Genomic DNA, 10,415 nt, shown 5'->3' with positions numbered 1-10,415 from the left:
AATGTTGGATATCTATCAATGTTATCCTTCCAGTTAATGAACGGTCTTTCATCTCTCTATTCTTTTTCAACTTTACATCTTCACATTCTCTCTTTTTGAGACTCATTGACTACTTCATATACATTTTTTTTTCATTTTTATTCAATAAATCTATTATCTTCAATTGTCAAGTCATGTATGATTTTATGCTTATTTCCTTTTTGATTATTTATTCTTTGCAAAACTTCATCATTCACGAACTCATCTAGTGAGGTCTTCATTGTCACATAATTTTTTTATGTATTTTTTAGTTTACACAAGTACATTATCTTACTCACTCAACATTCTTTATCTTATAAGTAAAAAAAGAACTTCAACTTCTTCAACATTCTGTCACTTACCTTTATAACGAAAACTTCATTTTTCACTAAGCAAGAATATAAAAGCCTTAAAAGGAAAAATTAATATACTTTTGAACATGTTCGAATTCTCACAATTGTCGCTAGGGTTTTAATTGATTGAGCTAGTGGAATTACTAAACTATACACCTTATATTTTTGACAACTGCCCAAAGAAGTGGTTATTTCCATCAAATTAATCTTGCATGTTGGATGGTGGATATCTATCCATGTTATTCATTCGGTTAATGAAAAGTCTTTCATCTCTCTATTCTTTTTTAAACTTTACTTCTTCACCTTCTCTCTTTTTCAAACTCATAGAGTACTTATCCTGCATTTTTTTCCATCTTTGTTCAACAAATCTATTATCTTCAATCGTCAAGGTACTGCACTGATAAGACAAGCTACAAAGTCCACGTCTTTATTAAAGGACAGGGACACAATTCTAACAAAGCAAGAAGATATTGCTAATCATGTATTAAGGTATTACACTGATTTGTTGGCTTAACCAAACAACACTTCTCCAAATTCTCTAATTCAAACAGTGATTCCTAATTTGGTTTTGATGATGAAAATTTCATCTTAACTAAAATTCCATCCAATGAGGAAATCAAGGTTGTTATCTTTGCTATGAATGGTGATGCATCCCCTGGACCTGATGGTTTTGGTGGATGTTTTTTTACCAAAATTTATGGGACATAGTGTATTTGGAAGTGTGTAACTCTATGAAGCAATTCTTTACACAGGGTTGTTGTTACCTAACTTGAACTCCAATTCTGCGGTCTTGATTCCTAAGATCTAGGGTGCTGAAAAAATTGAAGAATTCAGACATATAACTATGTCCATCTTTCAGTTCGAGATAAGCACAAAGGTGCTAGCTGATAGGCTAACAACCATTGCTCCTAGAATCATCTCAAACCAGCAAAGATGATTTATCAAAAATAGGAAGATTCGATAATGCATTTGTCTAGCCTCTTAGGCCATTAACATGCTTAACCACAAGACTTTTGGAGGCAACCTTACTATTAAACTTAACATTAAAAAGGATTTTAACACAATGAACTAGACTTTTCTGTTAGATACACTTTAGACTTTTGGCTTAAAAAAAAATTCATTAACTCGATTAAGGTCATCCTTCACTCTACAAGGTTATCCATCAATTTCAATGGCCATAATATAGGTTTCTTCAAGTACACTAGAGGAGTCAGATAAGGAGAATGTTTTTTTGTCTTGGAGATGATGTTTTAAGTAGAGGGATCAGGAAACTAGTCAATGACAAAAAAGTTAGCACCATCACTAGCCTAAACAAGCTTCAAACTCCTAGCCATGTTCTCTATGCTGATGACATCCTTATTTTTTGCAATGGAATTAAGAGGGAATTGCTCTCCCTAAAGCAGGTAATCTTGGACTATGCTCAAGTATTTGGTCAACAAATCAACCTGAACAAATGTAAGTATTACACTAGCAATGCCTCTGCAAGAAATATTACCACCCTTTCCTCCTACTTGTGATTTTCAGCTTGCTATCTTCCCTTCAACTACCTAGGAGTTCCTCTTTTTAAAAGGAAACCTAAGAGGATTATTCTTCAGCTTATAGTTATCTCAAAAATGGCTAGCTGGAAAGGTTCTTCCCTCTCAATAATGGGTAGAGTTGAGTTGGTGAGATTAATAATTCAAAGAATGCTGGTCTAGAGCTTCCATACTTATAAGTGTCCTTCTCAGTTACTAACCTATATGGACAACATCATAAGAAACTTCATCTAGGTTGGTGACACAAGGGTGAGGAAACTTGTCAATGTGGTATGGAACCAAGTCTGCTCTACAACTGATGAAGGTGGTATGGGTCTAAGATCAATAAAGATGGTGAACAAGGTTGCTTTGTTAAATTGGCTTGGAAAATGATGCCTTCCAATCAAGAGTGGGCCATCTTCTATAAGGAAAGATTTGGCTGCAATAGATCTCCTTCTGCTAGGCACTTTAAATCATATTTTTGACCTAGAATTAGGGACAATTGGTCAATAGCAACTATGAATTCCATCTGGGAAGTTGGAGATGGTAATAAGACAGACTTTTGGAGGGATAATTGGCTTGGTGAACCATTAGTGGATTCCCTTTGCATTCCTCAAGAGTTACACTCCTCTTTTCTAGCCTCTGTCGCAGATTTTATCGATGATTCAAAATAGATAATTCCTTGTACTTTGGCTAGACTGTTCCTTGACCTCACTTGGAGAATTGGTAACTCAAAAAGATCATATAACATGTACAAATTAGTTTGACAGCATACTAATGATGGGGTGATTTCTATAAAAGCAGTTTTCTTTTCTCTTACTCAACCTTCCTCTCAGCTGAGCTGGTGCAAATTGATATGGTCCATGGCTATTCCTCCCTCAAAATCGTTCATCACCTAGAGGCTTATTTATTGGAAAATGCCTAGGGATGACAATCTTCAAAAAGAAATGTTGTGATATGGTTTCAATATGTAGTCTCTGTAGATTAAATTTTGAGGACTCTGACCATATCTTCCTTCACTGCCATTTTTCTAATGATATATGACGATGGTTGATGAGTGCTTTCTCAATCCAATTGGATACATCCTTGATTTCCTCCATCTTATTGGCTTGCAATAAACATTAGAATCCTCAAGTGAAAGAAGTGTAGATAGCTTGTGTTATACACACTTTAAGTACAATCTGGTTTTGCAGAAACCAACTTAGATTTGAAGATATGAAGATATCTTTGAGTCAAGTCATTTCAAAGATAAAAAGGGAGACCTCCCTAACAGGAAACTCATCTTCTTCTACTACTACCTCAACTTTGAATGAGTTCATCATTCTTAGAGCTTCCCAAATCTCATTAAAATTCAACAAAGCTCCAAAGATTGTTGAAGTGGTTTGGAAGCCTTCTAAAGTGGATCGGGTTAAGGTAAACACTGATGGTGCAACTCATGGTGCCCCTGGTCATGCAAGAGGAGGTGGTATCTTCAGGGATCCTAATGGTCTTTTTTTAGCCTGCTTTGCTTCTTATTTACACATTCAGAATGCAATATTTGCTGAATTTCATTCGGCTATTAAGGCTGTGGAAATTGCATACAAAAGAGGGCGGAATAATTTATGAGTAGAGTGTAACTCAATATTGGTGATGGATATTTTTAATGGTAGATCAAATGTTCATTTGAAGCTCCTCAACGATTGGTCTTTATGCAAGATTAAGCTATCTTCTATGAACTTTTACATCAATTTCTCATATTTATAAGGAGGGTAACACTTATGCTGATAAATTGGCTACTTATGGAGTTGTTTCCAAAACTAATTCTAGGGGGAATTCAATTCCTAACTTCCTTTATGGTGAATACACTAGAAATAGATTAAGCTTGACTAACTATAGATTCAGAAACTTAGGATTTTATTATCAATCTTGTATTGTCCTCTTTTGTTATATATAGGTGCAATTGCACCCTTGCCTTAAAAAACATATGAAAAAGTGTTAGGACTTAATTTTCCAATATTAATTTCCCTATTTTATAATCTATTTGTTAAACAATGCTTTTAGAACCCTTATTGAGCCAAGTTAACTAGTACTTTGTCTGGATTAGTTACAAATATTAGGTATGAATTGTTAGATATTTTCTGATTATTGGTAAAATATCAATCCTAGGATCTTGAATATCATGATTCTCACACATAATATAAAACAAGGATATAAAATAAAACCTGAATATTTGAATCTATATTCTCTGATCTATTCCTTTGATATACCTTTTGAGAGAGTTTTGGTATGATGGTCTTCCTCAACCAAATCTTGAATTCCTTTTGGGACCTTCGTTTTCCTTCTAATGGGGAGAGGTGAAAACTATTTGTGATTTGGTGTCTTGGGGACCATAACCTTCCTTATGTGTTAACTTATAGGGTTCCCATTATCCCCTATAGGTCAACCGTGTGGATATCCACTCAATAAGCCCATATCCGTTATCAGTTTCAAAAGTGTTTTAGGTTGTTAGTAATTAGATCACTTGCTTTGTAAACCAAAAAATAAATAACTTATATAAATGTATTAAATATATGATGCCCACCTTAATTATAAATTATGAATTTCTAACAATCTCCCACTTGGGCTTCATATTTTCCTGAAACAATTATATCACATATTCTTTAGGCGCACATTTGTACGCAATTTATATTTAGACTTCTCCTTAATACAATCTAGTCCATTTCATATATCAACTACGGAACCACCGCGACCTTCATTACATTCAAACGTGACTCGACCATGATGATCACCATACTAATATACTAAATGACATAGATCAAATATGGATGGGTGACATGGAAATGTCATGCAATGTGATCTCAAACATGTCTATTTCCAACTGGTCCTTCTTTATTCTTTAGTGAGATCAATACAAAGTTCTTAATTGCAACACAATAGTTACAATACAAAGTTCAAAATAGAATAATAAACTATCAACTTTATTATGCATAAAACTATATATGACGTCCAAAGTAAACCATAAAACATATAAACTCCAACTGAACTAAGGTATACTAAGGAGCAATACTCATACGAGAAATATGCTCATGAAAGACTTTAGATATAGAACCTTTAGTTAGTGGATCAGCTAGCATAAAATTTGTCCTATACGTTCTATAAAAAATTGTCTATTTTGAACATTTCGTTTAATAACCAGAAACTTGATGTCAATAAATTTTGACTTTATAGAACTCCTATTATTGTTGGAGAAAAAAACTATGGACTTACTATCATAATAAATTCTCGGTGATCTTTTAGTACCATCAACCACACATAAGCCAATGACAAAATTTCCACAACCATATGTCATGGTCTGATGTTTCAAAACAAACCATGAACTCCGCATCCATGGTTGAAGGAGATATGATCGTCTGTTTTGCAGACTTCCAAGATATAACACATTCAGCCAAGATAAACACATATCCAAAGGTGGAGTGTCTATTGTCTAGATATCCAAAGGTGGAGTGTCTATTGTCTAGACACCCAAAAAACAGAGTAAGAGTACCCAATGATCTCTAAATTCTTAGACCTTCGACAAGTAAGGATTTGTACAAACTTGAGCATACATTAGACTTCCTATTGCAAATGCGTAAGGAATATTTTTCATCTCGTATCTTTGAAGGTCATTATTGGGGCACTGTTTGAGACTAAATTTGTCTCCCTTATCTACAAGGGGTATCCCCTAGTTTACTATCTTTCATGCCAAATCTATCCAGGACTCTATCTATATAGTTTTCTTGTGATAACCTTAGGATACCTTGAGAGTGATCTCTCAGTATCCGAATACCTAATACAAAAGAAGCTTCCCTAGGATCTTTCATTTCGAAATTCTTCGTTAGAAATATCCTAGTCTCATACAATAGTCACATATCACTGTTAGCAAGCAGTATATCATCAGCATATAATACCAGGAAGATACAATTTACTCCCACTGAACTTATGGTATACACAATCTTCAACTTTATTTGCCTCAAAACTATACGAGGTAATAACTTGATGAAATTTGTGATTCCATTGATGGGAAGCTTGTTTAAGCCCATAGATAGATTTCTTTAATTTGCATACCATAGACTTTGAGCCAACTGACGCATAGTTTTCTGGCTGCACAATATAGATCATTTCCTTAATGTCACCATTAAGAAACACAGTCTTAACATCCATCTGATATTGCTCTAAATCAAAATGAGCTACTAGTGCCAATATTATTCTAAAAGAATCCTTCGAAGATACTGGAGAGAAGGTTTCTTTATAATCAATGTCTTCTTTTTTAGTGAAGCATTTAGCTACAAGATGAGCTTTATATATGTCAATATTACCATTCGAATCCGTCTTGGTTTTAAATATCCATTTGCAACCAATACGTTTCGCACCTTCAGGTAATTCGACAAGATCTCAAACGTCATTATCATGCATAGACTTAATCTCATCCTTCATGGCATTGATCCACTTTTGAGAGTTAAAACTTTTCATGGCTTGACAGAAGTTCAATGGACCATCTTATGATAACCCAATGCCATCCTCATGTTCTTGAAGAAATACAATATAATCATCAAGAATTGAACTTCTCCTCTCTCTAGTGGATCTCCTTAATGACACTTCTACTTCTAGAGGTTGTTGAATTTGTTCTATAGGTACTTGAGGGAGAACCTCATTGTTATCTAGCTCTGGAATATTGTCAGGGACAATATTCTAAACATTGTCTTCTATTACTGAATTTATTCCTTGAATTGTAATAGGTACAAGAACTTGTTCACCATCGGTAATAGGTTCTTCCTCAAAGACAACATTTCTTATGTTCTATTCCTTCCCAAAATCAACTTCCTCAAGAAATTTTGCATTTCCAGTTTCAAAAAAGAATCTTGATGTGGGATCATAAAATTTATAGCTTCGAGATTTTTCAGCATAGCCAACAAAATCGAATAATTTTGATGTGGATCTTCTAGAATAATTTCTACGGCTTCCTTCCAGACCTTAAAGTTTGTCACATTAAGCAATGTGATGTTCTTAATTTGAGCAGAAATATTTGCAACACTAGTATAAGAACAAAACAAATTACAATCATTCTTGCAATTAAACTCACATTCAACTTTAATACTTAAATTCAAATGATAATGAGACATATCATGTGTTACCTAGCACAACATTAATATTCAGTCTTTGGACAAAAATAGTAACTTGAACGTGATATATTCAATCTAGTAATCAAATATTGATAATCAGTCCTGTCAAACAATATGTGTTTCTCTGGACCGACTTACTATTCATATGGAAAACCATATGAATATCACATATTTATTACTACAAGTATATTTGTAATTTGGGCCAAATGGTAATCTTCCTTTAGGCCGATCATTGTTCACATAAAATCCAAACATACAATTGGCTTGATATTTCATATCAGTCACTAATGATATTCTTGTTTGTGGTCAAACATTTATTATAATGAATGTCAAATAATAAACCCTTCTTTGGACTGATTAATCATTCACATATGCAACTTTATAATAGTCATATGTTTATCATCACATGTGTGTATATAATCCGGCCAAATATTAATCTTCCTTTAGGCCGATTAATACTCGCATGAATACATATACGCACTAGCATTTGACATCTATTATGAACAATTCACAGAAAAGATGTCACTTTGGCGACTTCATATTGAATAGATTCACTTAAACTATCAAACAATTTTATTTTCTAAAAGAAAAATCATTTAGTTGAGTTTGATTCAACATAACCTTAATCCAAAATATATATTATTTATATTCACATATAAATACATATATACATTATAGTCTATTGGCAGCATTGCATCATTCTCATCACAAGGACTGCACTTCGAATTCCAATAATAGTCCTTTTGAATTTTCCACACAAAAAATATTATCATTTTATACATGAGTAAACATGAGAGAACATATTGTCCAAACGAAAACAATGCTTCAACAATGACAACCCCTTAATAATGCAATCTGCCGCCAACCAATGCAACAAACCATAAGTGTTGCAATCATTTAAACAAACAAGTCAAGTAATATATATAAACAAGACATGTTCACATAATAGACTCATCACAAAATACACAACACAACATCAATTTCTAGTCTTTGGACATAGAAGTTCATTTGTAAGTGATACTCTCAATGTAATGATCAAATATTAACAATTAGTTTTGTCAAACGATAGCCTTTCTTTGGACCGACTATTATTCACATGAAAAAACTTTATAATTTTACTTATTTATCATCACATGTATATTATTACTTGGCAAATTGTGTCTTCCTTTGGGCCGAACACAATTCACATAAATAATCTCATACTCATCTATGTAACTTTAATCAATTTCCACAGTAGAGGTTACTATGACAATATATTGCATCAATTAATTCAAGAAATAATTACCAAAAAAAGGGAAAATATGGGTCCATTATAAAAAATAATTATGATCTTCGAATTAAAACCTTTAGATTTGATATCTTTTATGATTAACAAATCTAATCCAATAATATAATTCCAAATCAAAAAAGATATATTGCATATATATCAACTCATAAAAATGGATGCAATCTAAATCAAATGCAAAATAGATCCACATTGAAAAGCATAAAAAAGATACAATCATTATCAAAATTCCAAATCGAATATGATCTTGCATATCTTAAAACATATATGTAATATTATATATATATACACATTCATACATTAACATAACAATACATATATAATTTTAAACATTAACTGTAATCATTATACATACATAAATATATATATATATATTAACTTTACTCGGTAATTCTAGACATCATAACAACCTCCAGCTAGAAACAATTGCATATGAATATATGTATATTTTAATTCACAATATATATGCAAGACCATAAATTCCAGATTGTATATATATAAAATAAAAAAACATCTTAACACATATATATCTTATATATATATAGTTTAACAAATTGCAAAATTAAAAGTGACAAAATATAATATCCAACAGTGAGACATTAGTATACATATAATATACATATTGCATAACATAGTCATAAAGATTAATGCAATTTTCATGCATACATTTAAATATATACTTCAACACATGTTGCAATGATTCATAATACAAATTACTCACAATTCAAATAAGTGGAAGCGGATAAAAGTTATCATCATTACTCCTAAATACCCAATTTTTATAACCAATAGCGAAAGCATAAAAATCCTCAAATTAAAAAATTAGGATTCATAAAAAATTGAGGGGAAATATCTTTAATGGAGAACCATAAAATTCAGAACCGAAAGCTCTCAAACCACTTGTTAGATATTTCATGATGATTGGTGAAATATCAATCTTAGGATCTTGAATATCAAGATTCTCACACATAATATAAAACAAGGATATAAAGTCATACTTGAATCTTTGAATCTATGGTCTCAGATATACTCCTTTGGTATACCTTTTGAAAGAGTTTTGGTATAATGATCTTCCACAATCTGAGGATCTTGAATATCATGATTCTCACACATAATATAAAACAAGGATATAAAGTCATACCTGAATCTTTGAATCCATGTTCTCTGATCTACTCCTTTGATATACATTTTGAGAGAGTTTTGGTATGAAGGTCTTCCTCAATCAAATCTTGAATTCCTTTTGGGACTTTCGTTTTCCTTCTAATGGGGAGAGGTGAAAACTATTTGTGATTTGGTGTCTTGGGGACCATAACCTTCCTTATGTGTTAACTTATAGTGTTCCCATTATCCCCTATAGGTCAACCGTTTGGGTATCCACTCATTAAGCCCATATCCGTTATCAGTTTCAAAAGTCTTTTAGGTTGTTAGTAATTAGATCACTTGCTTTGTAACCCAAAAAATAAATAACCGATATAAATATATAAAATATATGATGTCCACCTTAATTAGAAATTGTGAAGTTCTAATATGAATTTGTTGCAAGTGTTACGTATGAATTAGTTTCAAAAACATTTTTATATGGAAATGATAAAGAAGAAACAACATCAAGTATCTTAATACACCAAGCATAACAAAACAAAGTCAATATCAATGAGAGATGAATCCCAAACTAAAGTACTATTGGTAGTATAAAAAATAAGCAATAAATTAATGTTATTGATAAAAATAATTATAAGCAACTTTCACTTGAGGGTAACATCTAGAATTTCACTTGAGAATATTTTATCATTTTGCATGATCACATCAATGAAGTGTCCAAAACTTAAATTACTAATCACTGCATTAAATGCAAAAGTTTATGTCAAGAGAAACTTTACGTAGCTAACAACTTTTTTTGAAGACAAAGAAGTTTTGTTTTTTTACTATAAAAAAGTAATATTAGATATCAAGTGAAGCGCATTAAAGGCACAATATTTCTTTTGAAGGTAAAAAGTCCATACATAAAGTCAAAAACATAAGATAGCATATCAAGACATATCTAGTAAAGTTTGTAACTCTTATAAAGGGAAAAGGAGAGTTGACTTCAAAGAGTTTAACCACTCATATT

The 10,415-nt window shown here is 32.0% G+C and overlaps 1 long non-coding RNA gene across 1 annotated transcript in view; it reads left to right on the top strand.

Annotated features, from left to right (window-relative positions):
* LOC109336330 overlaps positions 4,753–10,415 on the top strand; it is a 17,006-nt gene continuing 11,343 nt past the window's right edge. The window contains exon 1 of the long non-coding RNA XR_002106335.1: positions 4,753–4,763. This is a non-coding gene — a long non-coding RNA (uncharacterized LOC109336330). The remainder of the gene's footprint in view (positions 4,764–10,415) is intronic.

The sequence above is a fragment of the Lupinus angustifolius genome, chromosome LG02 (assembly GCF_001865875.1).
Source record: "Lupinus angustifolius cultivar Tanjil chromosome LG02, LupAngTanjil_v1.0, whole genome shotgun sequence".
NCBI lineage: Eukaryota > Viridiplantae > Streptophyta > Magnoliopsida > Fabales > Fabaceae > Lupinus > Lupinus angustifolius.
Note: the sequence above shows the minus strand (reverse complement) of the source record. Positions and strands in the feature narration are given on the sequence as shown.